Source organism: Microcaecilia unicolor, chromosome 7 (assembly GCF_901765095.1).
Source record: "Microcaecilia unicolor chromosome 7, aMicUni1.1, whole genome shotgun sequence".
NCBI classification, from domain to species: Eukaryota; Metazoa; Chordata; class Amphibia; order Gymnophiona; family Siphonopidae; genus Microcaecilia; species Microcaecilia unicolor.
The window spans coordinates 98,179,314-98,206,764 of NC_044037.1; the positions used below are offsets into that span (position 1 = coordinate 98,179,314).

General features: G+C 45.2%; 1 long non-coding RNA gene across 1 annotated transcript; it reads right to left on the reverse strand.

Moving 5' to 3' along the window:
- Window positions 1-2,498: 2,498 nt before the first annotated feature.
- Window positions 2,499-4,474, reverse strand: LOC115474887. Its single transcript, XR_003942926.1, has 3 exons — window positions 4,464-4,474; window positions 3,182-3,185; window positions 2,499-2,583 (listed from the first exon to the last, which is right to left on the reverse strand). It is a non-coding gene; the product is annotated as an uncharacterized LOC115474887 (long non-coding RNA).
- Window positions 4,475-27,451: the final 22,977 nt, after the last annotated feature.

Below are 27,451 nucleotides of genomic sequence, written 5' to 3' on the forward strand. Positions count from 1 at the left end.
AAGACAAGATCACGGGCCCCCTGGTCTCTTATTATGATCAGGTAATAAAGAGAGGGCGGTTTTCTAAATGGTCGAATGAAGCGCTGATCATTGTACTCAAAAAGCCCGGTAGAGAAGAGAACCTCCTAGATTCATAGAGGCCGATATCATTAATAAACTTGGACCTTAAATTACTAGCAAAAATTATGGCTTCCCGACTAGCATAGATACTGCCTCGGTTAATCAGTGTGGAACAGGTGGGCTTTGTCAAAACACGACAGATAGTGGGAAATGTTAGGAGGTTATTACTGGGCATGGCGGCTTGTCAGATACAAGATAGGCAGTCCCTGGATGTAAGTATAGACGCAGAAAAAGCTTTTGATAAGCTACGATGGGACTTCTTATTTAAAGTTCTTCGGGTAATGGGCTTCGAGGGGTGGTTTATGCAGGCCTTACAACTTCTATACACGGACCCCTCAGCAGCGATACTCATTAATGGGATCAAAACACAGGCATTTCCTATTGCAAGAGGCACACGTCAGGGATGTCCCCTGTCCCCACTGTTGTTCATTTTGTCTTTGGAACCGCTAATTAGAATTCTACAAGAGACAGAGGGGATTCAGGGGGTAGAGGTGGGGGGAGGAACAATAAAGACGTTGGCATTTGCCGATGATTTACTGGTTCTGATACAACATACACAGACATCACTACCTAGGCTGTTAAGCGCAATACAAGAGTACGGGAAACATTCGGGGTTTCAAATGAACATACAGAAAACAAAGGCACTACTAGTGCATGGAGAAGCGGCGGGTGAAAGGACAAGGGGAATCACAATATTGAACAAAGGGGAGCCACTTAAATATTTAGGAGTATACATTATGCAAGATCTGACTAAGTTGTACGAAATGAATGTGAACAGATTAATGAATGACACAATTGATCGACTGAGGGCATGGCAAAGATACCCCCTCTCCCTAATGGGACGTATAGCATTGTACAATATGATCATCATACCCCGCTGGCTATATGTGTTCCAGGTTCTTCCGTTGTACCTTTCCTGCAAAGATGAAAAACGACTTAATAGACAGCTCCAGAAATTTTTATGGAACGGGAAAAAGCCTAGAACCCCCCCTAACTGTTTTGCAAACACCAACAGAATATGGTGGTTTGGGGTTATTGAGCGTACGACAAATCACGATAGCTAGTGGAATGAGACATATCACAGATTGGTATAGAGCATCGCAGGACTTTACAGCAACACCAATTGAACTAGAACTTACTGGGAAAGTACACTTTAGCTACTTACTTCATGAAACGGGAGGCCCTGCTCCACAAGAACTAGTATGCACATCAATTCTACCAACAGCCAGGATAGTATGGCGGTGGATATGTGGACTACACAGGTTTTCGGCAAGGGCCACGCCGTTTCTCACCATCTGTGGAAACCCAGCTTTCCCCCCAGGGGATATGTATTATTCCTTTAAGAGATGGCGACAGAAAGGGATTCACTATCTACACCAGATCTTGACAGAGGAGGGCCGACTACAACCATTTGTGGACTTACAACATACTTATGGATTACCAAACACAGATTTGTTTTATTACCATCAATTGAAGCACTATACTGAAAGCCTGAAATGGCAAAACCTGGCTGAGGACGTGCAGGAAGAGATTGCATCAGCATACTCATTGACTGCTCAGCAGAAAGTCCCTCTTTCAGCACATCATAGACATATAAGAGACACGGCAAGAGAGCTAAACTATATACAATTGGCTCAGGCATGGTCAGTGGACCTAGGCATCACTGTACCCATAGAAAGCTTTACAAATCATATAAAAGCAATGAGAAGGTCCACCAGCTTTACATGGTGCTGGGAAATACAATATAAGGTGGTGCTGAGAATGCATATAGCACCACAGAGAGCTTTTCATATGGGGTTGTCCCCGGCGGGGGAATGCCCAAAATGCAATGTGGTGGGGGCAACTCTAGGGCACATGTTTTGGACATGTTCACACATAACCCAGTTCTGGAGGATACTGACACGAAGAATTTCCCAGATGTGGGGGGTACAGTGGAACCTGGACTGCATGATATTATTCGATCATATAAACACTTCAGCACGGGCTCCTAGAGGGTTTACAGATTTTGCGAAAAGGGCCATAATAGTAGCAAAAAAGGTGATTTTGTTGGAGTGGCTGTCAAGACAGGCACCCACTGTGCCTCAATGGAGAGCCCAGATGATACACTTAATGCGAATGGAAAGATTAGAAACAACCAACATGGAAACAACGAGAGGACAACAATTTCAGCAGAGATGGTCTGCTTTTTGGCAGACCTTAACGCCAACAGCAAGAGGATATCTTTTGAATATTTAAGGTCAGAGACAAGGGAAAGGAAAAGTGCCTTAGGAAGGACTGGAATAAAGGTATTAGAAAAGGGAGGTATGGGGGGGGGGGAAGGGGGAGGGAGGGAAGACTATAATACAAAATGACAACTGTACAATGTGACCACAATGTATTGTTATTAGAATCTGAGGAAGTACCATGTTAGATATAGGATATGAGTTGTGTTCTTGTTATGGTTGTCAATAAAAATGATTGAACCTAAAAAAAAGAAGGGAGGAAGACCAAATGACAACCGGCATGGTTTAAAAATTAGGTGAAGGAAGCTATTAGAGCTAAAAGAAAATCCTTCAAAAAATGGAAGAAGGAACCAACTGAAAATAATAAGAAACAGCATAAGGAATGTCAATGGTCAATCTATTAGATCTTCCATCCAGAAACAGGTCCCCATCTTCACGGACATACCTTAACCTGCACCTTCCCAAATGCAAAGGACTACAGTATAAAACATATCGTGCATCTAACTTCCCCTACCTGGGATCCCAATTCTGGAATGCTCTACCAAGATACATTCGATCAACTAGTGAATACCTTTCCCTTTAGGAAACTATTGAAAACCCATCTATTCAAACAGATTTACCCAAATGACTTGACCTACCATAAGCAAACATAAGCAACCATCCATTTACCGGTTCATCTAATCATTAACAACAATGGCTCAGAAATTACCTCCTACCAATCTTTTTACCCTCCATGCTCTTCCTCAACCTCTTCTTCATCGCTCCACTTCCTTACCTATCCCTATCCTTTCTCTCATACCTCTTTTATCCCATTTACCCTTGTTCATTTGTCCTACCACATACCTCCTTTGTTGATTCAGATGCTACAGATTATATTTTCTTGTTACTATGTAAGCCGCATTGAGCCTGCGATGAGCGGGAAAGCTCGGGATACAAATGTAATAAATAAATAAGTCCCCAACTGTTCCTACCATACATGTACCTCATTATACCACAATATCACTTTGTATTCATTCATACCATGTATTTTTTCAGACCGTAATCGGTTAACGCCGTTAACGGTTATAAGTAAGCCACATTGAGCCTGCAAAAGGTGGGAAAATGTGGGATACAAATAATAATAATAATAAAGTCAAATGCAAAGTGCTGATAAGGAAGGCAAAGAGGGACTTTGAAAAAAAAAAAGATTGCATTGGAGGCAAGAATACATAGTAATTTTTTTTTAGGTATATTAAAAGCAGGAAACCAGCAAAAGAATTGGTTGGACCGCTAGATGACCGAGGGTTAAAAGGTGCGATCAGGGAAGACAAAGCCGTAGCGGAGAGATTAAATTAATTCTTTGCTTCGGTCTTCACTGAGGAAGATTTGGGAGAGATACCAGTGCCAGAAATGGTAATCAAAGATGATGAGTTGGAGAAAATTAATGAAATCTCTATAGACCTAGAGGATGTAATGGGGCAGTTTGACAAATTGAAGAGTAGCAAATCTCCTGGACCAGATGGTATTCATGCCAGAGTACTGATAGAACTGAAAAATGAACTTGCGGAACTATTGTTAGTAATATGTAATTTATCCTTAAAATCGAGCTTGGTACTGGAAGATTGGAGGGTGGCCAATGTAACGCAGATTTTTAAAAAAGGTTCCAGGGGAAATCCGGGAAATTATAGACCGGTGAGTCTTACATCGGTGCCAGGTAAAATTACTATTATAAAAAACAAAATTACAGAGCATATTCAAAAGCATGGATTAATGAGACAGCCAACATGGATTTAGTGAAGGGAAATCTTGCCTCGCCAATCTATTACATTTCTTTGAAGGGGTAAACAAGCATGGATAAAGGCGAGCCGGTTGATATTGTGTATTTGGATTTTCAAAAGGCGTTTGACAAAGTACCTCATGAAAGACTCCAGAAGAAATTGGAGAGTCATGGGATAGGAGGTAGTGTCCTATTGTGGATTAAAACTGGTTAAAGGATAGAAAACAGAGAGTAGAGTTAAATGGTCAGTATTTTCAATGGAGAAGGGTAGATAGTGGGGTTCCCCAGGGGTCTGTGCTGGGACCACTGCTTTTTAACATATTTATAAATGATCTAGCGATGGGAGTAACTAGTGAGGTAATTACATTTGATGATGACACAAATTTATTCAAAGTTGTTATATCACAAGAGGATTGTGAAAAATTACAAGAGTACCTTACGAGAATGGGAGACTGGGCGTCTAAATGGCAGATGACATTTAATGTGAGCAAGTGCAAAGTGATGCATGTGGGAAAGAGGAACCCGAACTATAGCTACGTAATGCAAGGTTCCACGTTAGGAGTCACCGACCAAGAAAGGGATCTCGGTGTTATTTTTGATGATAACGTTGAAACCTTCTCAGTGTGCTGTGGTGATGAAGAAAGCAAATGGAATGTTAGGTATTATTAGGAAAGGAATGGAAAACAAAAGTGAGGACGTTATAATGCCTTTGTATCGGTCCATGGTGTGACCGCACTTCAAATATTGTGTTCAATTCTGGTCGCCACATCTCAAAAAAGATATAGTGGTATTAGAAAATGTACAAAGAAGGGTGACAAAAATGATAAAGGGGATGGGACGACTTCCCTATGAGGAAAGGCTGAAGCTTCTAGGGCTCTTCAGCTTGGAGAAAAGACGGCTGAGGTGAAATATGATAGAGGTCTATAAAATGAGTGGAGTGGAATGGGTAGATGTGAATCGTTCGTTTACTTATTCCAAAAATACTAGGATTAGGGGGCACGCAATGAAGCTACAAAGTAGTAGATTTAATACGAATCGGAGAAAACGTTTCTTCACTCAACGTGTAATTAAACTCTGGAATTCGTCACCAGAGAATGTGGTAAAGGCAGTTAGCCAGTGGGGTTTAGAAAGGGTCTGGACGGCTTCCTAAAGGAAAAGTCCATAGACCATTATTAAATTGACTTGGAGAAAATCTACTGCTTATAAGCATCATAAAATGTATTTAGCTTTTTTGGAATCTTGCCAGGTATTTGTGACCTGGATTGGCCACTGTTAGAAACAGGATGCTGGGCTTGATGGACCTTTGGTCTGTCCCAGTGTGGCAATACTTATGTACTTAAAAGGCTCCATCACCACCCTGGGCCACATGTTCTGGAGATACCCGTTATTTCACACTTTCTGGGATGATATAGCTGTGCATGTGAGCTCGCTTTGTAAGCATCGCTGGTGTCCTTCGGCTGCTGTGCTGTTTAAAATGGTACAACTTTCATGGCCATCTCCAAGAGGTTGCTTGGATTTTATATAAAGTGCTCAATTTTACTAGGCAAAAAATGTATTTTACAAAAGTGGTTGGAGATAGATCCTTCCATGCTCACTCAGTGAAGGTCCCTGATGATCCAGCTGGTGATGATGGAGTAGTGCGTTTTCTCAGACATGGACACGCTGCCAGGAAGAAAATTTCAGAGTTATTGGTAGCCATTCTGGAACTCTCTCACACCAGTAGCTCGCAGTCATTTGTTTGAGTGTTTCTCACCATCATGTTTTTCTAATTGGAAGTTAGGGGGTTTTTTTTTGGGGGGGGGGGGGGGGTTGGAATTTGTATACTTGAAAACTGATGATTCTGTACTTGCTGTTTTCTAGTACTTTTTTATGATTAGTTCTTGTTGTGAAATCAATAAAAATTATTTAAAAAAAAAAAAAAAAAAGCTCCATCACCAGTGTGAACAGTAAGAGTGATAGTCAATACCCCTGTCAGGTGCCTTTTCATAAAGAAAAGTTTTCAGTATAAAGCCATTAACTTTTATGCAACTTGAACCCTTTAGTGGCACCATTTTGAAGAAAGCAACCACCAGGGCAATAAAGGGTGGGGATGGATCCTGCCCTTGTCACTCCCAGGACTCCTGGGGTGAGTTGAGGTTATGCAGGTGAGCTGACTGGCTAGTAGGGGAACTGATGTGGAGGAGTGCTGAGGTGGGGGAGGGGCTGTCAAAGCAAAAGTTCAGCCCTGGAAGACATGAATGCCTTAAATTACAATCAGAATTTCTAAGTCAGTTTTTATTTCATGGGTGAATTGTCTTAGATGGAGCTAGGATAAAGGAAAGGATGTGCTTCTATTATTATTGGACCTAACAACTCCATTCGATATAATAAATTATAAATTGCTGCTTGCTAGACTAAGTAAAGTGGGCATCCAAGGATTGGATAGCATTGTTCCTTCAAAATAAGTCACAGTTGACTGCATGAAAGAGAAAATGTTAGGAACTCGTTACAATTTTTTTAAATTTAATTTTACAAGTAAATCACTTGTTAAGAAAATACAGCTGTTTACGGATCAAATTTAAAAAAGGAAAAGAAATACAATAAAGGAAATAACATTTTCCCAAATCTGTATACTAGTCCACAAGAGGAGTCCATTATTCCTAAATTCTGGAGAAAAGAAAAAAAAGGCAATAAATCATTTTAAATCAAGTTGAGATATAGACATGAACAGGATCTCTTTTAGATGTTATAAAAGAGGACAGCTGAACTGGATCAAAATATACATGTTTCACAGATTTATAAGAAATCAAACATTTACATGGATATTTAAGATAGAACGTTGCTCCCAACTGGAGAACCTCCTGCTTCATTTGCTTCTGTCGTCATTTTTGCGTTTCCCTTGCTAGGTCTGGAAAAGCACGAGTTTGTAGGCCTCTAAAGGCTTTTTCTTTTTTTTTTGAAAGAATTTTTTTTTAATCCAGACCTTGTCTGAGGGTAACGCTACTGTAGCCAGTAAAGTGGTCGGCATTATTTGTTCTGTATCCGACATTTCAAGTAATGCTGAAACATCCAGTATTTGATTGTCTTGAATATTTTGTTTCTGTTGAATTTCCTGACCTCTCATAGGAATATAAAAAAACTGTGAGAAGGGAGGTACATCTTTATCTTCTCTATCTAATACTACTTTGAAATAGTTTTTCAACATTTCTCTCGGGAAAATTAAAGGTTGTCGAGGAAAATTGATGAATCGCGAATTATTTCTCGAATTGTTCTCCAACATTTCCGATTTTCTTCTAAGATTAATCAAATCTTTCAACATCGCCATTTGTAACACCTGCATCTGTGAGAAATCGTTCTCCTGCTTACCAAAATCTGTTCTTACCAATTTCACTTCATTCTCGATTTCTTTTACTTTCCCTTCTAATACCACAACTTCTTCACTCAATTTTTTCATCTGGGGGCATAAAGCCTTCCAAAGTTCAGCAATTAATAACCACAAATTATCTAACGTCACTTCATCTGGTTTCTGGAAAAGTTTTGCTAGTGAAGTATTCTCTGTTTCTCAATGCTCTCTAAGTTGCTCACCTTCAGTTGTCCCAAGTTTCCCCTTCCTGCGATCTTTCTACCATGGGTGCAGACAAAGTGGGGGTTAACAAACCTCCCAGTTCCTCCGATATAGCCAAGACTGCTTCCTGTCCTGCTCCACCCTTTAACACTTCGGTAGTTGGGGTTGCCGACGCTGCCACCGGAGAGCTGCTTCCCACGGGCTGGGGGGGAGGAGTCCTTCCATCGGGGCTAAGTGAAACTTCCAGATTTCTGCTCAGTTCGGTCCAGATCTTCCAGGCTGCCAGGTTTGCTTGTGTTGTTTGAGCCTGCACAGCACCCGTAGCTGCCTGGTGATTGCAGCAGCTGAGCCTCAACTGCTTCTGGGCTTATTAGCCATCTTGAAACATTGCTGCTTTGCCTTTGCATCGTCTTAGGCCCTGGTACATGGGTGCTTGTGCACTTCTGCCTGAGAGACTTTGTCTGGACCTGATTCTGCGTTTGCTGGTTTCCTGCCTTTTGAACCTTGCCTGATCCTGGACTTTGCTTGCCGCCTGCCTTTTGACCCTTTGTCTGGACCTGGACTTTGCTTTGCTTGCTGCCTGCCTTTTGAACCTTTGCCTGGACCTGGACTTTGCTTTGCTTGCCGCCTGCCTTTTGAACCTTTGCCTGGACCTGGACTTTGCTTTGCTTGCCGCCTGCCTTTTGACCCTTTGTCTGGACCTGGAATTTGCTTTGCTTGCCGCCTGCCTTTTGACCCTTTGTCTGGACCTGGAATTTGCTTTGCTTGCCGCCTGCCTTTTGAACCTTTGCCTGGACCTGTCTTCTGCTTGCTGGCTGACTGCCTAGAGACCTAGCTTGGATTTGTCGGTACGTCTGTTCTGCCTTGCTTTGGGTGTGGGGTGGTTTTGCCTGCTACTGCCGCTCCTTGGCAGTGGTCCAAGGGCTCACAAACCCAGTTCTTGTTTAGTAAACATGACAGTAAGCCAGTTGATGTAGTTACTCCTGGGGGAATTCCCCCCCCCCCCCCCCCACAAAGACTGCACAGAATTCTACCTTTCCCATGCAGAATTCTTTGCAGTCTGCAGGCAAAGCAGCACAGATACTGGCAGCTGGAAAGTGACTCAATGACTCCCTCTCCTCCTCCACACTCACCAGTTCAGAGGTTGGTCTGCTTCCCCCCTCTGCTGCCTTCGTTCCCGGCGCTTCCTCTAAGCTGCGCACCTATACAGACACCCACGCAGTTCAAAGGAACTGTGAGGCCCGGGATAGCAGAGGAGCAAGAACCAGCCCAACTTATGCAGTATTGTATAATGGTGAAGTAAAAGTAATGCGTTTCAATACTTAAGTAAACATTTCATTACTTGTACTTATTACCGAGTACAAGATGAGCATGAGCACTTTTACTTGTAATCAGTGCTTTTTTTTGTAGGAAAAAAGGTGCCGGTACTCATACCGTGCCAACCTTAAGGGCGGGGTCACTATGGCTCTGCCTCATAGTAGCCACACCCCCACATTAGCCACATCCATTTTACTAGCCATGGAGCATATAAAAATGTAGCATTGAAAATAGTACACAAGTCCCTAGGCCCAAAACAAGAACCCTGAAGACTGATTATAAACTAATAAAAATGTAGACAAAAAAATCAGCTACAACCTTATGCGTGGAAAGGCAGCACTATAATTAAACCGGGCTCTAAAACACAAGTACACAACCTAGTGAAACAAACAAAAAACAACAAAAAGGGCTGCAAATACTACACACTAGCAGAATACTGCATCTTGATCACATGACAGTTTTATGCAGTGTCTTCTTTCCATTTGATATTTTTTCTCTCACCATGTCCACCATGCTTCTGTGTCCTTATGCGTTCTGTCTACCATCTGTAGCCCTATCCGTATCCTTTCTCCAATTTCAACATCTGCCCTCAAAGTGTTCCAATCCATCCCTTAAATTCAGTAATTTCTCCTCCATCCATATCCAGCATTTCTCCTCACTCCCCTCCATCCATGTGCATCTACTTCCTCTGTCTTGCCTCCCCTCCATCCATGACCATCATTTCTCCTCTCTCCCTTCCACTCCATCCGTGTGTATCTCCTTCCTTTGTCTTTCCTTCTCTTCATCCTTGTCCAACATTTCTCCTCTCTTCCATGCCACCCACTCAGTGCTTTTTTTGTGCCGGTACGCAACGGTACGGCGTAACAGCAACTTTTTTTTGCCCTGCACCGCGCCATGGTTACCGCCACTTATCTGCCCGCCCTGGCACCCTCTTCTCCCCCCCTAGGATCTTTTTTCTTTTATTTTAAATTGACCTAATCTCCATCCGAGTCCGACCGCATGGGCAGCAGCGTCACTGAAAGTGCTCCCCTCCCGAGTCCCGACTTCTCTAGCAGAAGCTTCCTTATTCGTTCATTCTCAGTGTCCCGCCCTCGAGGACCTTCTGGACATGGATGGCAAGGCTCAGGGAGAGAGGGCAATTGCTGGATAGGGATGAATGGAGGGGGCAGGGGACAGAGGAGCATGGGAGGGCAGGGCTCAGGGAGAGAGGGGAATTGCTGGATAGGGATGAATGGAGGGGGCAGGGGACAGAGGAGCATGGATGGGAGGGCAGGGCTCAGGGAGAGAGGGGAATTGCTGGATAGGGATGAATGGAGGGGGCAGGGGACAGAGGAGCATGGATGGGAGGGCAGGGCTCAGGGAGAGAGGGGAATTGCTGGATAGGGATGAATGGAGGGGACAGAGGAGCATGGGAGGGCAGGGCTCAGGGAGAGAGGGGAATTGCTGGATAGGGATGAATGGAGGCAGGGGACAGAGGAGCATGGATGGGAGGGCAGGACTCAGGGAGAGAGGGGATGGATGGCTAGAGGGGGGGCAGGGGAGCCAAGGGAATCTCTGGGTGGGTATGGATGGCTGGAGGGGGGCAGGTGAGCCAAGGGAATCGCTGGGTGGGTATGGATGGCTGGAGGGGGGGCAGGGGAGAGAAGAGAATTGCAGGACATGGATGAAGGAGAGGGAAGGGAGAAAAAAGAAATGCTGGACATGGATGGTGGGAAGGGAAGAGTGAGGAATGAGATGAGATGAGGGAAAAGGAAGAGAGGAGAAAAACTGCACATGGATGAAGAAAATAGGCAGAAGCTGGATCCAGTGGACAGCTTTTACTTATGGATGTAGGACAAGAAATGAAGAAAAAAGGCGGAAAGTAAAGAAATAAATGAAAAGGAAGCCCTGGAAACGGAGTTAAGGGAACAGATAGAGAGCAGCAGAATCAGAGACTGAGACCAATATGGAAAGAAAAACAAAGTAACCAGACAACAAAGGTAGAAAAAAAATCATTTTATTTTAATTTTAGTGTTTAAAATATGTCCAATTTGAGAACTTACATCTGCTGTCTTATTTTGCACTGGGTATACTGGAGCTGTAACAGCTTACAGAAATTATTTATAATGAAAAAAAATCACGTTATTTTGTTCTGCTATACTAGTATAATGTTTTCAATGATGTCTGTTTATATGCGCCATAGCTGGTATAAGGGGTGTGGCTATCATAAGGGTGGAGCCATATGTGGTGACCCCGCCCATAATGAGTACCGGCACCTTTTTTCTACAAAAAAAGCACTGCACCCACTCCATCCTTGTCCAGCATTTCTCCTCCCTTCCCTCCCCTCCATCCATGTGCATCTCCTTCCTGACTTCCCTCCCCTCCATCCATCTCCAGCAATTCTCCTCTCTCCCCTGCCCTCCCCTCCATCCAGCCATGGCCAGCAATTCTCCTCTCTCCCCTGCCTTACCCTCCATCCATGGCCAGCAATTCTCCTCTCTCCCCTGCCCTCCCCTCCTCTCCCCTTTTCTCCATGTCCAGCAATCTCTTCTTTCCCCCTGCCCTCCCCTCCTCTCCAGCAATCTGATCTCTTCCCCCTGCCCTCCCCTCCATGTCCAGCGATCTGTTCTCTTCCCCTTGCCCTCTCCTCCCCTCCCCTCCATGTCCAGCGATTCTCCCTGCCCTCCCTCAGCTCTCCTCTCCGTTCCTTCCTGCCCCCCCCCCAAGCGTTTAACCTTTTTACTGTCCGTGGCAGCAATGTCAGTAAAGAAGGCGGCACTGCAAGCTCGCCTCCAGCTTCTCCCTTCCCTCTTCACACAGTGTCCCGCCCTCGCAGAAACAGGAAATGCATCATCGGAGAAGGTGGGACATTGTGTGAAGAGGGAAGGGAGAAGCTGGAGGCGAGCCTGCAGTGCCTTCTTCTTTACTGACGTCGCTGCCACGGACACTAAAAGGGTTAAATGCTTGGGGGGGGGGGAAGGAACGGAGCTGAGTCGGGCTGCCAGGGAGGGGAGGAGGAACGGAGCTGAGTCGGGCTGCCAGTCGGGGAGCTGAGTCGGACTACCGGGGGGGAGGGGAGGAGGAAAGGAGCTGATTGGGCTGCCGGTCGGGGAGCTGAGTCGGGAGGGAAAGAGACCTGCGCCTGTGGGGTAGAGAATAAAAAGGTGCCAGTACGCCGTACCATTGCATACCGGCACAAAAAAAGCACTGCTTGTAATGAAGTATTATCTGAACCAGTTTTAAGTACTTTTACCTTTTTACATGCTGCATCCTTACAAGTAAATAAATTTTCCTCCCCCTCCTCCTTTTCACACAGCTCTGAGACCTCCCTCTCCCACTTTCTCCCCATGGGGTCCTTAAAATTTGCCTTAGTCTCTAGCAGCTGCAGCAGTTAAAGCTTTCCCGCTCCGATCCAGTCTCTCTCTCACCATCTGTCCTTTCTTCACTCCTTATGTCTAGCATTACTCTCCCTCCCCTTCATGTGGCCCTTAAAACTTGCCTTCCCTTCTGCAGCTGTCAGGCACAGCTGTACTTAACACAACCTCCAGAGGACTGCAAGGTCACAGCAATGAACTCAGGCAAACCTCCTGCGGATTATGGGGCCTTCTCTCTGCCTCATCCCTCCTCCTCCATATGGTGGGATGCGGCAGAGAGAAAGCGCCATAACCCACCAGAAGTTGCCTGCTCACTGCTGGGACCTCGCAGCCCGCCTGAGGTTGTTTACGTTAACCACTGCGGCTTTGTCCTTATCCTTCAGGAGAGTGGAGACTGCCAATCTTGATCTTCAGTTCTTCATGACTGCGGCTTCGCTTTGGACCAACAAAAAAAAAATCTCCAAAAGATTTGAGCAGGTGCATAGCTACAGTTGGGCCCTTCTCCTCTGCCTTGTTTCCTGCTGCAGCTTCCCTTAGCTCTGTCTGTGCTCCAGCCTTACTCTTACCTGCCCCTGCGGCCCAACACAGCTCGAGTCTCCCACCTCAGCAGACACCAGTCCAGTAGTGAGTTCCCAAGACCCGGAGAGGCTGCGAAAGAGTTGGGGAGTTGGTGCTCAGGATTCCTGGCAGCAGTGCTGCCTTTAACTTAGCCACCTGCCCTTGTCCTTTGCCCCTGTTGTAATCGCTCTCCCATGGGTCACAGCTAACAGGCACTGCGAAGAGTCAGCTTGTGCTTTCTTTCCATTACTGCACCACTGATCAGGGCTTCATTGGAGGGGGGGGGGGGGGGGGGGGGACAAGAAACCCAAGTAAAATAAGAAAAAAAAAGTTTTATTTATAAAGCTGGTGGGACTCCCACCCAGAATCTACCGTAGGTAGGAGTGGGCTCAGCCAAGGTTAAAAAAAAAAGTTTATTTGTAATGCTGGTGGGCTTCTGGGTGGGGGATTGCCAGATTGGGAAGGGTGGCAAGATGCCAGACTATGGGGGAGGGGAGGAGCAATGGAGGGTAGGGAAGGGCAGGGTTGATGCTGGGCTACAAGGAAGAATGGGGTGGGGTAGGGAAGGGGAAGGTTAGGAAAAACCTGGGCAAAGTAGGAGAGAGACACTGGGACCAAAGCGAATGTTCAGAAAACAAAGGTAGAAAAATATTTTGTTTTAAATGTATTAATTAGGAGTAAAATATGATTCCTCAGGGTTACATGAGCGAGAGTGAGACTGGGTAAAGGGTGATGGGGGGGGGGGGTTACATGAGCGAGAGTGAGACTGGGTAAAGGGTGATGGGGGGGGGGTTACATGAGCAAGATTGAGGCTGGGTGAAAGCTGGAGAGGGGTTACACGAGCGAATGAGAAACTAGGTAAAGGCTGGGGGGTTACATAAACAAGAGTGAGAGTGGGTGAAGGTTGGGGGGATGTAATCAAAAGGATTTTAGAGATTGCTTTTCAACTCTATCTGCCTTGACCAACAAGTGCACTCGGGGCCTGTATTTATGATTAAAAGTAATTCTGTTTAAAAATGATTGTTTAACTTTGATTGAGTGAAAATAAGTTGGAATGTAGAAGATAAGACACAGCTCTAATTAATTTGGTATGTGAAGGGGGAGGTGGAGCCTGTTTTCAAGTTCAGATTGGCCACCTGGACTGGGAAACATGTGACCACATTCCCACAGTATGGCATGTTTCGCAAGCATTCTGTAATTTTCCTTAGCTCTGAACATGAGTTCTAAGCCTAATAAAAGGGGAATTTCTTTCAGTGAAATGGGGAGCTCGTCTGTAAGTAATGTACATACTTCGCAGAGAACCATGTTTCCTGATCAAAGAAACTCCTGGCTTTCGCTGTAAACACCCCCCCCCCCCCCAGCTGTTAAGAACCTGGATGATGTAAGGACCAGTGATGATTGTTTTATTGCTTCTTTTCCTGGTCTAGGAACTCTTAGCATTGCTTAGATGTAGAGACCAGTGATGTAATGATTGTTTATAGATAGGTATTGTTTCTTTTTAGTTATATAGTTAATCATTGTGTGTATATAGCTTAGTCATTGTATATATCTTAATCATTGTAGATTTTAGAACCTCTAATAACAGTCTCATTTACCTAATACGAATCCAAAAGAATCCACAGTAATTACTGAGTAGTCTGTGTTAGTGAAGGAGACTGTAAATCCATAGCAGTACAGGGGGTTGCATGATTGAGAGTGAGACTGGATGAAAGTTGGGGAGGGGATGATGCACTGTCATATTTTGCCATTATTTGAAGAAACGTGGCAAGATACAATGGTGTGTGTTTTGACCCTCCAAATGTTACACAAGATTAAACGTGGCCCCCAGTAGAAAAAGGTTAGACAAGTCTGGTGTAGACCTTTTCTTTTTCCTTCAATTAAAGGGGTTGTGATTGTTTTGGTAGACACTTAAGTATCTGGTTGTCCAGATAGACAATTAGTTGTCTTTTTCAAAACATTCAGCTTTTGTCAAAACATGTTTCTGTATATTTAGACAATTTGGGGGGCTTCAACCTTTTCTTGCTGAACTAGCACAACATACAGTGATGTTCAATTGACTCTAAACTTTGTCGTTGGCTGTCATTTGTATATTTGCACTGGCGACTTATGCCACAGATTCTCAATCAGCGTTTCTTATATTTTCTTAAGTGTTTGATTTTAATTTTAATTGATGTTAATTTTGTGTGTTCACTGCTGTGATACAACTGCCATTAGTGGTATATCAAATTTAATAAACAAACATACATTTTGTAGTTGCAGTACTTTTGACTTTTACTCAAAAAGTATTATATAAAGCATTTGTGGGTTTTTTTGTTTGTTTGTTTTTTACTTTTACTTGAATACATTTTTATGTTTAAATCCTTTTTATTGATGGCAAGTACAAAACACAACACTTACATCATGGCAAAGCATCAAAAACTTGTTTCAATAAACAATCAAGATCAAGATGTTCAACAACATCGTAACATTTTCCCCCCTGAGTTACTCCCCTCCCATCCCCTTCCTCCCCCCTGTTCGACATTGAACAATATAACATTTCTTGTTTAAGTCTGCTTAATTTTACAGCACTCAGCCTCTGGGATATCCTCCAAATCTGGCAGTGACTCCAACTAACTTCAACTCCCACTTGGGGCCTGTTTTCTTATGGCCCCCAGTAAGTAATCAACATCTCAAACAAATATGAGCCACTGTTCATTAATCCCAGATTTCCAAGTGCACATCTGGGTCACTGTCAATGACAATCCCTCATAAATACTTCCAAACATCAACCTCCCAGATCTCTTTGGCGAAGTGCGAGGCGACTAAAGAGAGGCCAACAGACACTATCAACTAATGGGTCTCGAACCAAACCCTGCACTGCTAAACCCTCTCCCTTCAACCCACCCTAGCCCCCTACCCACCCTCTCCCTCCTGTGTTTCCATGGTGTACTGATCAACAATTCAGAACTCTACTGCGCGCTACTGGGGTCAATGAGTCCCAAAAAGGTGCCCATCTCCGACAAAAATCTTCTCCTTTGGCCGATGTCAAGTCCCCCACCCCCCTGCGCTCCAGCGCGCACAAACAAATCATCCTGGATCTCCATTGCTGGAAAGTCGGGGGTTCCGCCACTATCCATTGATGAAGTATTACTTTCTTGCCCATGAGCACCACCCGCTTTAGGAAGGGCTTGAGCCCCACTGCCCCTGGGGTCGCTATTTGGAATTTATCAAATAATTGGGATGCATGTGGCGTCCAGGCCACTCCCCAGAGAGCTGACACATGCCCCGCCACTCGCCTCCAAAACTCCATAACGCTCGGGCATTGCCAGAACATGTGGCCAAGGCCCGCCGGGGAGTAGGCGCACCTGGCACAGGCATCATCTGTACGCATGGCTGCTCTCATTGCCCTGTGCGGTGAAAAATACATTTGCATTACAAACTTGTAAAGGGTTTCTCTCAGAGTCACATTCTCCGTTACCCTGGGAATATTCAATACATAAGTCTTTAGCTGCTCCCCCCGAAGCCTCAAGGATAACTCATTGTTCCATTGAGTTGCCAGCTTTTCATAATCTACCTCGCCCAGCTGACCCTGCAAACATAAATGATAGTATTTGAGGGGGACTGCCGATTGCGCATCCAAGGCAAATAGTTCAAGCAGCTTTTCCCACACCACTGAGGACAGTGAAGCGGACGGGATCGACCGAACATAATGTTGTAGCTGAAGCCAAGCAAAGGAATCTCCCGTCACCGTCCCAAATTCCAGTCTCCAATCATCCAACGTCCTCCTGTCGCCATCCTCTGTATATAACTGATGTAGATAGTGCGCACCCTTGCCTCTCCAGGCTACAAATTGGGCTGACGTCGAGCCCGGAGGAAAATCTGGATTGCCCTGCAGGGACAACAAAGGAGAGAGTCTTGACGACAGCCCAAAAAAGCGACACACCCATGTCCACGCCCGTCGCAATGGTAAAAACAAAGACGCGTATGGCCCCAATGACCGGCACCCGTGCGACCGTGCATGTAACCAAGCGCTAAAATGCATCGGACTCAACAACAACTTTTCCTCCTCCGACAGGGTGAAGTAACTCGTTCCTCTGAACCAGTCAGAGATATGCCTCATATTTCCAGCTACCGACAGTAATTTGACGTTCAATAATCCCCAGCCCCCCTGACTCTTTGGCCGATAAAGTTGCAACGCTGCCATCCGCGCACGCTTGCCTTGCCAAATGTAACGAGCCACCAGCCGGGTCACCAGCCGCTCATCCTTCCAACTGAGCAGTATCGGCATCATTTGTAAAATATAAGTCCATTTGGGCACTAACACCATATTAAATAGTGCCACCCTGCCCAAAGCCGACAACGGCAAAGACTGCCACACCCTTAAAGAAACCCTCGTACTTTCCCGCAATGGCTCGACATTCAACTCATAAAGCTGGTTTAAATCCCCTGAAATCCACACTCCTAAGTATTTAAGTGGACCCGATGTCCAGGACAAAGGAAACTCTCCCTCCCACCGGTCTCGTATATGATCTTGAATTGGGAACGCTACTGATTTTTGTAAGTTAAGGGTAAAACCAGAAAAATAGCTGAACTCTTCGATTTCACTAAGAAGGGCAGGGACCAATCTTTGTGGATTCGTCAAGGCCACTAAAATATCATCCGCAAAAGCTAATGTTTTCATTGAGAACAACGAGAAGTCCACACCGCAAACATCTGGGTCACCCTGAATGGATCGCAACAATGGCTCCAGGTATAAAAGAAACAATAGAGGGGACAGGGGGCAGCCCTGCCGGGTTCCACAACACACTTCAAAGGGGGCGGTGCGCATTCCATTCACCACTAAAGACGCACTAGGCCTTTCATAAAGCGCTTCTACCGCTTTTCGAAACCATCCCGTGATCCCAATAAAGTCTACAATTGCAAACAGATAATCCCAGTGCACCTTATCAAACGCTTTCTCTTCGTCTAGGCTGACTAGAAGCAGAGGCTCGTTGACTACCTGGCTCCGGGCTATAGCAAGACACACTTTCCTCACATTCAATGAAGAGTGTCGCCCTCGGACAATGCCTACCTGCCCTTCCCCAATCAGCGCTGGTATGTGTGGAGCTAATCTATCCGCTAGGATCCTGGCTAGGATCTTCAAATCTACGTTTATCAGGGAGATCGGTCTGTAGGAACCCGGCAGGTCTGCCGACCTACCCGGCTTAGGTATCAAGGTAATCAGGGCATTGTTCGAATACCTGGGAAAGGAACCCTGGAGCAGTGACGCTTCAAAATAGTCAAGCAGTGGGCCTGCAATTTGTGGGAGCATACATTGGTAGAACTCAGACACATATCCATCAGGCCCAGGCGCTGTGCCCCTTTTTAACGCCTTGACCACCCGCTGAATCTCTGTACCCCTCAGAGGGGCATCCAACTGAGCTACGACGGAAGCCGAGAGGCGGGGCATACCTGAACCCTCCAAGTATTCTCTCATCGAGGGCCCCTCTTGAGGGGCCAGCGATGCGTACAAGGCAGCATAATAGTCATGAAACAACTTTGCTATCTTCGACGTCTGCGTCTCCCGTCGCCCATCTGCTGCTGTTAATGACGGAATAAACCGATTGCCCCCCCAGGTTTTCACAAGCCGCACCAACAACCTGCCCGATTTGTTCCCAAAGCGATGAAACCTAAAAGAGCGGTAAAAAAGGTATTTCTTGGTACGTTCATGGATGAGGGCATTCAGCGCCGCCAGAGCCGATAACATCTGCTCTCGACTCTGCGCTGAAGGGGCCGCCAGATGTGCTTGCTTCGCTTCCTGATATACCCGCTCCAACCGAACCAAACCCTGTGAGAGTCGCCTCGAGCGTGCACACATATATGCTATTATGTCCCCACGCAACACCGCCTTGGCAGTGTCCCAATATAACCTAGCATCCGAAGTATGGGAATCATTCGCATCAGCAAAGAGCGACCACTTTTTCTGCAAATACTCCTTAAAATTGTCATCTTCTACCAAGTATGACGGGAATCTCCACACTCGCTGTCTCAGCCTCCCCTCACCAAGGTCCATGTCTACCCAAATTATTGCGTGGTCCGAGACCTCCATCAGGCCAATTTCCGATCGTACAACCAGCGGAAACAGAGGGGCCGACACCAATATGTAATCCAATCTGGACCAAGTGCCATGTGCTCGTGACAAATGAGTATAGTCTTGGGCGCTGGGATTACACAGCCGCCACGGGTCTACCAAATTTAGAGCTTGACACAAGTAAGGTAAGCCTTTCCCCCCTCCCATTACCGTCCCCGGGGTCTGGGCCGAGCGATCCTAAAGGGCATCCAGCACCTGGTTAAAATCGCCCACCACTACCCAAGGCGCTGAAGCATGTTGTATCCCTAGGCGCACCAGGTGTTGGAAGAACGAGTGGTCGTACAAATTGGGTCCGTAAACATTTAATAGATAGAAGTCCTGCCCCATAACATTCATCCTCAATAAAATATAACGCCCATTCCCATCGCGTGACACCACCTTGACATTACATTGCAAGCTCTTGTGCACTAATACTGCCACTCCCCCCTTTTTACCTGTGGCTGACGCAAAAAAGCAGTCCCCCACCCATCGCTGTTTTAACTTTAAATGTTCTACGTCAGATAATTTAGTTTCTTGTAGACAGGCTATGGAGACATTGTGACGCTGGAGAGCCGCTAAAATTTTTGTGCGCTTGATAGGAGAAGTGATGCCACACACATTCCAGGATATTATTCTAGGCAATGGTAGCTTAGCCAGGATCTCAGATCTGCACTCTAACAAAGACCCAAACTCTCCGAGGGTCCAGAACTCCCGGGCGCCCAGCCTTCGCCCTAGAGCCCAAAACCCTGACCCATCTTGCAGAAATCTCTCTTACCCCACAGGCACACAACACAACACTAAAATCCCCATCGGACACCATGGAATACACGAGACCCAACTGCCCTTCCCCCCTCCCACAGTCCAACCCCCCACCCCCCCCCTTTCCCAATCCCGCCCCTACACCTCTCAGAACCATTCCTCTCCATGTAGCCACAAAGAAGCCTGTCTGTGATCACACAATGATGCCAGGAGGAGTCCCATCCTCACTCATAACCAATTCGTACCCATTGGCCATGCCTAAAAGTTTAAGGCACCCTCTTCTGTTTATTACACACACCCCTCAGCTCTCCCAACAGTCCCACTACCTATATTAAATAATTCACCCTTTGTTATCCCCTCACACCTCACTCTTCATACACCACCTCTTCGCCCTTCACCGATCAGACCGCACTACACCCTTCACACTTAACTTTACACACTATCAGACACTCATTCACCCCCCCCCATGTACCCCCCCCCCCCAAAAAAAACCTTTAAGGTACAGTAAAAAGAACTCAGAGACAGTGCCACAAAAATGTCCAAATACAAGTCTTTCTCTGTCATTACCAACTCCTCGGGGCGATACGCTCAGCTTCTTTAATCCGGTCACCGTTGTGTCCTCTCCTAGCTCACTCTACTGCCTCTTGCTGCTCCGGTTCTCCATTGAGCCAGGCCATCGCACTCTCCGGTGTCTCATGTGAGCGCCACTGCCCGTTATGCAAAATCTTTAACACCGCAGGATAGCGGACTTGAAACTTGTATTTCCTCTCAATCAAACGCGTGCAGACCTCAGAGTACCGGCGGCGCTTCGCCGCAAGAGCCGCGGAATAGTCTTGATAGACCCGCACCTGGGCTCCCTTATAGCAAACGTCCTCCTTATGCTGGCGATAATACTGAAGGAATGCGTCTTTCTGAGCCGAGTTGAGGAACTTCGCTATTACTGTTCTAGGGCGTCTTTCACCAGCTCGAGCCGCTCCCAGGCGATGCACACGCTCGAGTTTGACCGGGTCTGTCTCTTCATCTCTCACCACCATTGGGCTCATCCAGCTCTCCATTACCCGGCGTAGGGATCTCTCCGGTACAGTCTCAGGAATGCCCAGGAAGCGAAGATTATCTCGACGAGACCTGTTTTCCAGGTCCTCTAACTTATTTTGCTGCTCCGCCACCAGCTCCTGGAGTCTTGTCAGTTCCGCGCTATTCCCCTGGGCGCCATCTTCCAGATCTGACACGCGGCACTCTAATTCTCCCGTCCGCCGGGCCAAGTCAGTCGTGATTTGTGAAATACCGGTCAGCTGCTCCGACAGGCGTTGCAGGCGCGGTTCTAAAGCAAGCACCACCGCGTTAGTCAATTCTGTTATTGCTGCCTCGGTACAGGTAAGCTGCGGGACCTGTCCCTGGTCCGCCATCTTATCCTCTGCGACTTTGGCTCTGTCTGCCCCTTTTTCTGCCGTTTTTGCAGCCATTCTGCCTTTCGGTGTGAGATATCTGTCCATATGCTCCACCAGGTTTCACTCCAAGCAAAGGGCAGGCCAATTTGGGTCTTTCAGTGTCAATTCCAAGGGATTGAGGATGGGACCCTCGAGCAGAAGGCAAAGAACACGTCTGCCTCCTCTCACTGCATCACGTGATCTCTTGAATACATTTTTTATGTGATTTTCATTCTACTTTTTACTTTTACTTAGGTATCAAAATATGAACATAAGACTAGACATACTGGGTCAGACCAATGATCCATCTAACACAGTATCCTGTTTCCAACAGTGGCCAAACCAGGTCACAAGTACCTGGCAGAAACCCAAATAGTGGCAAAATTCCATGCTACCAATCCCAGGGCAAGCAACAGCTTCGCCATAGCTGTCTCAATAGCAGACTATGGACTTTTCCTTTAGGAACATTTTCCTCTAGGAACTTGTCTAAACCTTTTTTTAAACCCAGTTATGCAAACCACTGTTATGATTACATTTATCTTTACATTTACTTAAGTACTTTGACACTAGACCTATAGCTCTGCAGTTCCTCCTTCTCCTCCTACAGCACTGGACTAGTGTGTGTACAGGAGGAGGGGGAGCTCTGCAAAAAAATGTGGATGGAGTGTGGTTGCAGGGAGGAGGGCTGGAAAAATATAGATGGTGTGTGGGTGCTGTGCGAGAGCTAGAAACAATATGGATGGGGTGTGTGCTATGGGGGGATGGAAAAAGGGTGGATGAAGTGTAGATGCAGGGAGGGGCTAGGAAAAAAAGATGGCTGTGTGGATGCAGGAGGTGGGCTAGAAAAAAAGATGGATTGTGTGTGTACAGGGAGAAGGCCTAGAAAAAGGTGGTCGGAATGTGTGTGCAGGGGGGAACTGAAAAAAAAGATGAAGTGTGGGAGGCTGGAAAAGGTGTATAGACTGTGGATGCAAGGAGGGAGCTGGAAAAAAAGTAGATGGAGTGTGGGACTGGAAAAAGGTGGATGAGGTGTGTGTGTGCACCATGGGAATGGGGTGAAGGTCTGCATGAAAGTGTATGGAAAACAGCAGTGGGGGGGTATTTCACACCTGGGGGAGATGCCAGCCCTAATAATAGGCAAATTATGCCCCCAAAACTTACAAATAAAGTGTGCAGAATTTTGCACAATTGACAGTTTTTTTTGTGTACAAAATCCCCCCTATAGTATGTAGTAAATCTAAATTTTCAGAAAGCGTTTGACTCCTGAGAAAATTAAAAAGCCATGGAATAAAAAGCAATGTTCTGTTGTGGATTAGGAACTGGTTAATGGATAAAAAACAGAGGTTAGGGTTAAATGGCCATTTTACGGTGAAATACATAGTGCCACAGGGATCTGTACTGGCACCAGTGCTATTTAACATATTTATTAATGATCTAGAAATGGGAACGACAAGGGAGGTGATTAAATTTGCAGATGACACAAAACTATTCAAAGCTGTTGAAACACATGCAGACTGTGAAAAATAGCAAGATGACCTTAGAAAATTGGAAGACTGGATATCCAAATGGCAGATGAAATTTAATGTTGACAAATGAAAGTGAACACAACAAATCAAGCGGAAGATATCCAGAAAGACCAGACCAAAGTCATAGATGTTAAAAGCCAAAATGATTTATTAGGACTCTACACGGTCCGTGTTTCAGCCGAAAAGGCCTTCTTCAGGGGTCTTCAAATTGGCATATATGGATGATCCTTCCAAAAAGTATTTATGAAATGAGACGATCTGGGCAACACATACGCTAGTGCTATCCAAATGCAGCATAGTCTCACATTAATCGACAAATGAAAGTGATGCACATTGGGAAGAATAATCCAAATCATAGTTACTTGATGCTAGGGTCCACCTTGGAGGGGGGGGGGGGGGGGGGGGGATGAAAATAAGGTCTTCACTTATATTAGGTTTGTGACCCTGGTGTTACAGAAAACATAAACCACAGCCTAATCCTGCACCTAGGACCTGTGTCTTGCCTTTATTTTGTTAACTTATTCTACATATTCTGTGTTAGTGCCCTGGCTGCAGGCTAGCTTAGGTTGCAGGCCACTCGGGCTCCCTCAGCAGGATGAGAATCCTGTTCCTGTCTTACCCGTCATTGCCATACAACCTCATGAGCACTAAAGGGCGATTTCAATTTCCTGCATAAGTATCTAGATCTTAGTCATCTTGTTAAGGTTAGGGAGTAGGTGTGAGTCACAATTCATGCCAACTCTATTACATAGGCTATATATGACAAGTATTGGGCTATGTGTAACAAGACAAGGTGGTTACAGTGAGATATATATTGCCCTTTTTTAACCTTCCCCGGGCCTTATGTTACTTACAATGCCTTCCCATCTGAATAATCCTAGAGGAGGACAATGATGCAGAACAAAAGAAATCACAAAAAATGTAAACATCTTCAACATTTTAAATCTCTGCGTTAATATGTAGTCTTTCATATAGAACATAGTCATATCCTATAGGTTCTTTCTTAAAGTAGTTTCAATGAATTGTTTCACTAAACTCCTAATGCAAGGTATTACACAACAGCCAAGAAGTACAAATACAGCAATAACAATTATCATTGTGGCTAAACTAGATACTACAAGAGTTTTCCATTTCCTCAAAATATTGTCCATCCACCCTATCCAGGTGGTATCTATAACAGAATTCTCAGCCAAGTTCATGTGGCATCTAATTGAGCAGCAATACCTTTAACTGCATCTCTAGTATAATTAATGAAGCACTGTTGATTATAATAAATGTAATTAATCCAATCAACATTTTTGTTAACAGTGGATCACCAAAACAAAGAGAATTCAAAACCTGCAGCAATTTGGTTGCTGGCCTTTAATTCATCTGGCACCCCTCTTGGTACACCTATAGAGTCAATATAAATTCTATCATCAAAGGAACCAGGGATTTCTCACTTCTTTCTAGAAAGAACTGGATTATCAACTGATTGGGTTGCTATGGTAAGTGGAATCACTAATTGGACTAGACAACATTTGCCCTGCCAGTTGGTGGGCAGCATTGGGTATAAGGTTTTGGTTCCATAAATACCACCATATGTCCACCCGAGGACAAGAAAAGTCAGAAAAAGTCAAGGTCAGTGGTAGAGGTTAAGTTAGAGTTACATAGTGAAAGATTACCAACTGAGTAAGGATTCAGGATTTTTGTTTTCTCAGGTTAGACAGATCCCAAAAATTGTCCCAGGGATTGGTGGTCTGAAGACGGGGGGTGTTTTCGCTCCCTTAGGTAAATCGGGGAACAGTAGACTGAGGGAAAGACAGTGTGGTTCGATAGTTTTACTGGAACCCTGAAGCAGTTTTAACATGCACATGGTTCCATTCTAATCATTTACAAAATGTAAGGCAAAAGGGACTGCCTGAGGCTCAGGGCGAGAAGCAGGACATAACAATCAGATACATTTAAACTCCGGATAGTATACCGAATCCAAGCTAGCCATACATTAGCTTCACCGAAACCAGCCTCAAGAACAAAAGTTTCCCTAAGGCTGGTTACATTGAGGAACTTAATGGGAATCTTTGCTTCTGAAATTTGAGGTAGTAAGGGATTAAGTGAACCAGTATTGGATATTTGAGGGTAAGTGACCATCACATGAAAGCGACCACCAGGATCTGTGTTAGTGGCCTCTATTCCAATACTGAAGGTGCGATTAATCCCTTCATATGCCCCTTTAAAGGTAATAAGTACGGGGTTACATTTCCCCTCTTCACAATTTGTACAGTCTACTGGTTGTCGGACAAGGGTTATATTATGACCTAAGGGATTATTCGAAGCCAATTGGTATTTTTTTTTTTTTTTTTAGGATAGTTGGGTCCAGTATACCACCATACATTAGCCCAGTTAAAACAAGGGGATGCATGATGACTCTTTTCAATATAAGTACACAAATAAACATGATATTGACAATACCATCGTTGCCAGTCTAAAGATCCACAATTGGCTATGTTACAAACATCCAATTGTAATGTGACTATCTCATCAGTTACATTTAACTTTATTGTGGTCTTGACCGGATATCTTCCCAGAGCATAGTACCTATCCACTTCTTGGGAATCTAAGTTATTATTGCCAAAAAAGTCCTGGAGATTGAAGACATGTCTGCTGCTAGAAGTAAAAGTAAGAATAATGGAAAGCCAATAGATGGTATACATATTAATGGTTATGCTAAACAAACATAATACAGTTCCTTTCTAATAACAGTAATATTATGGCTAATAGGCAGTGGCATTCCGAGGGGCGCTGACACCCGAGGCGGATCACCGATGCGCCCCCGCCCCGCCCCCCCCCCCCGGGTGCAGCGCCCACCCCGGCGAAAGACCCCCCCCCCCCGGGTGCACGTTCATATGAGAAAGTATATTTTTTATTTGCTTACCAAGTACAGATACAATTAATAGTTTCTCATGAGAGATCAGTACAGTTACCTAAAGAGATGTTCACTGTCTGCATCTCTGAAATACTGTTCTGATTCAGCTGCTTATATCGTTTGTTTCAGAAAATGATTTACATGATTTTTTTCTGCAAATTATCCTTCTCACAGATTATTATCTGGTTCCCTTAAGCTGCTAGACAACATTCTTCTGTTGTTTATACTAGTTTCTTTCCCAAGCCTGCCTTGCCTGTAAGGGTATCATAATAGATCATAAATACCAGAGATCATGCAGGCTCATCAATCTCTGATAGACTCCAAAGTCACACAGGCTTATCAATCTCTGGCCTTTTAACCCATTCCATAGTGCATTCCAGAGTTGTTCTCCCCGCCTACACCACCGGTCTTTCAGCTGTGTGTCTCTTTCTCTTCTGCCAGTCTGACGGAGCAGAGACGGTTGTCCCTGGTCTGGAGGGCCTCGTCGGTTGAGACTATGGAGAAGGAACATTTGAACCTGCGCCACTATGGATCCCTCTCTTTAGCACCTGATCGTCGGTTGCAGTCCAGCGGCTCCTATCTAGCCCACGATCCTTCAAAGCTAAACCTGCAGCAGCCACTTCGCTGATGCAAACAGCTGGGTCTCCATTTCAACTTTCCTACGGTGGAACTAGCATTCCCTTCCCGTTGCGGCCCAGGGTGCCGGAGTACGTGGGCAAGCTGGGGACCCTATTCCTCTGCAGTGGTATTGTCAGGCCCGTTGACATCCTGGGCCCCACCTGCATTTACCACCTCCAGCTGCTGTCGTCTGCCTCTGGGGATCACTACCACTCTCCTGGCCGCATACTGCTGTTTCTTCTGCGCTTCGTCTTCGCTTCCTAGGTATTGCTAGAGTTTCCCAATTGTGGTCGCCTTGCTGAGAACTGCTCGAGCCACTCTGGTCCATCTCAGTATCTGGATTTCCACGTCCATCTTACTCTCTCTTCCCTTTTCCTTCTTAACCTATTCTTTCTCCCCTATCTAATGTAATTGTTATTGATTCTTCTGTGCATTGTAAGCCACTTTGAGTCTGCTTCAAGTGGAAAAAAGTGGGGTATACATGTTCATAAATAAATAAATAAATAAATAACTGTGCTCATAATTCTACAGGGATCAGAACCCAAGAAAAAGATCTAGGTGGTGTCATAGAAAATACCCTGGAATATTATGCTCAGTGTGCAGCAGCAGCCAAAAAAGCAAACAGAATGCTAGGAATAAATAGGAAAGGATGGATCATAAGAAGATTATTATAATGCTTCTATATCATTACATGGTGTGACCTCACCATGAGTATTGCGTGCAATTCTGGTCACCATATCTCTAAAAATATATAGCGGAATTAGAAAAGGTTCAAAGAAGGGCGACTAAAATGATAAAGGGGATGGAACTCCTCTCATATGAGGAAACCATCTTGGTGACACCAAGCTTTGAGCCACCTATTGAAGTTCTTAGTATTTTGTAATCTTTCCTCTCTCTTTCTGTAAATAGGTAGTAATTCAGGAAAAGCTACAGTCTGTATCAAAGGTTTCAACCCCTCCCACAGCTCCAGGAAGTTCTCTCTGCACTACAAGTGGGGTATTATTGGCTAGGGAGTGGAGGAATGGCCTAGTGGTTAGAACACCAGACTTGCAATCCAGAGGTGGCCGGTTCAGTCTTGCAATCTAGAGGTGGCCGGTTCAAATCCCACTGCTGCTCCTTGTGATCTTGGGCAAGTCACAACCCTCCATTGCCTCAGGTACAAACTTAAATTGTGAGCCCTCCTAGGACAAAGAAATATCCAGAGTACCTGAATGTAACTCACCTTGAGCTACTACTGAAAAAGGTGTGAGCAAAATCT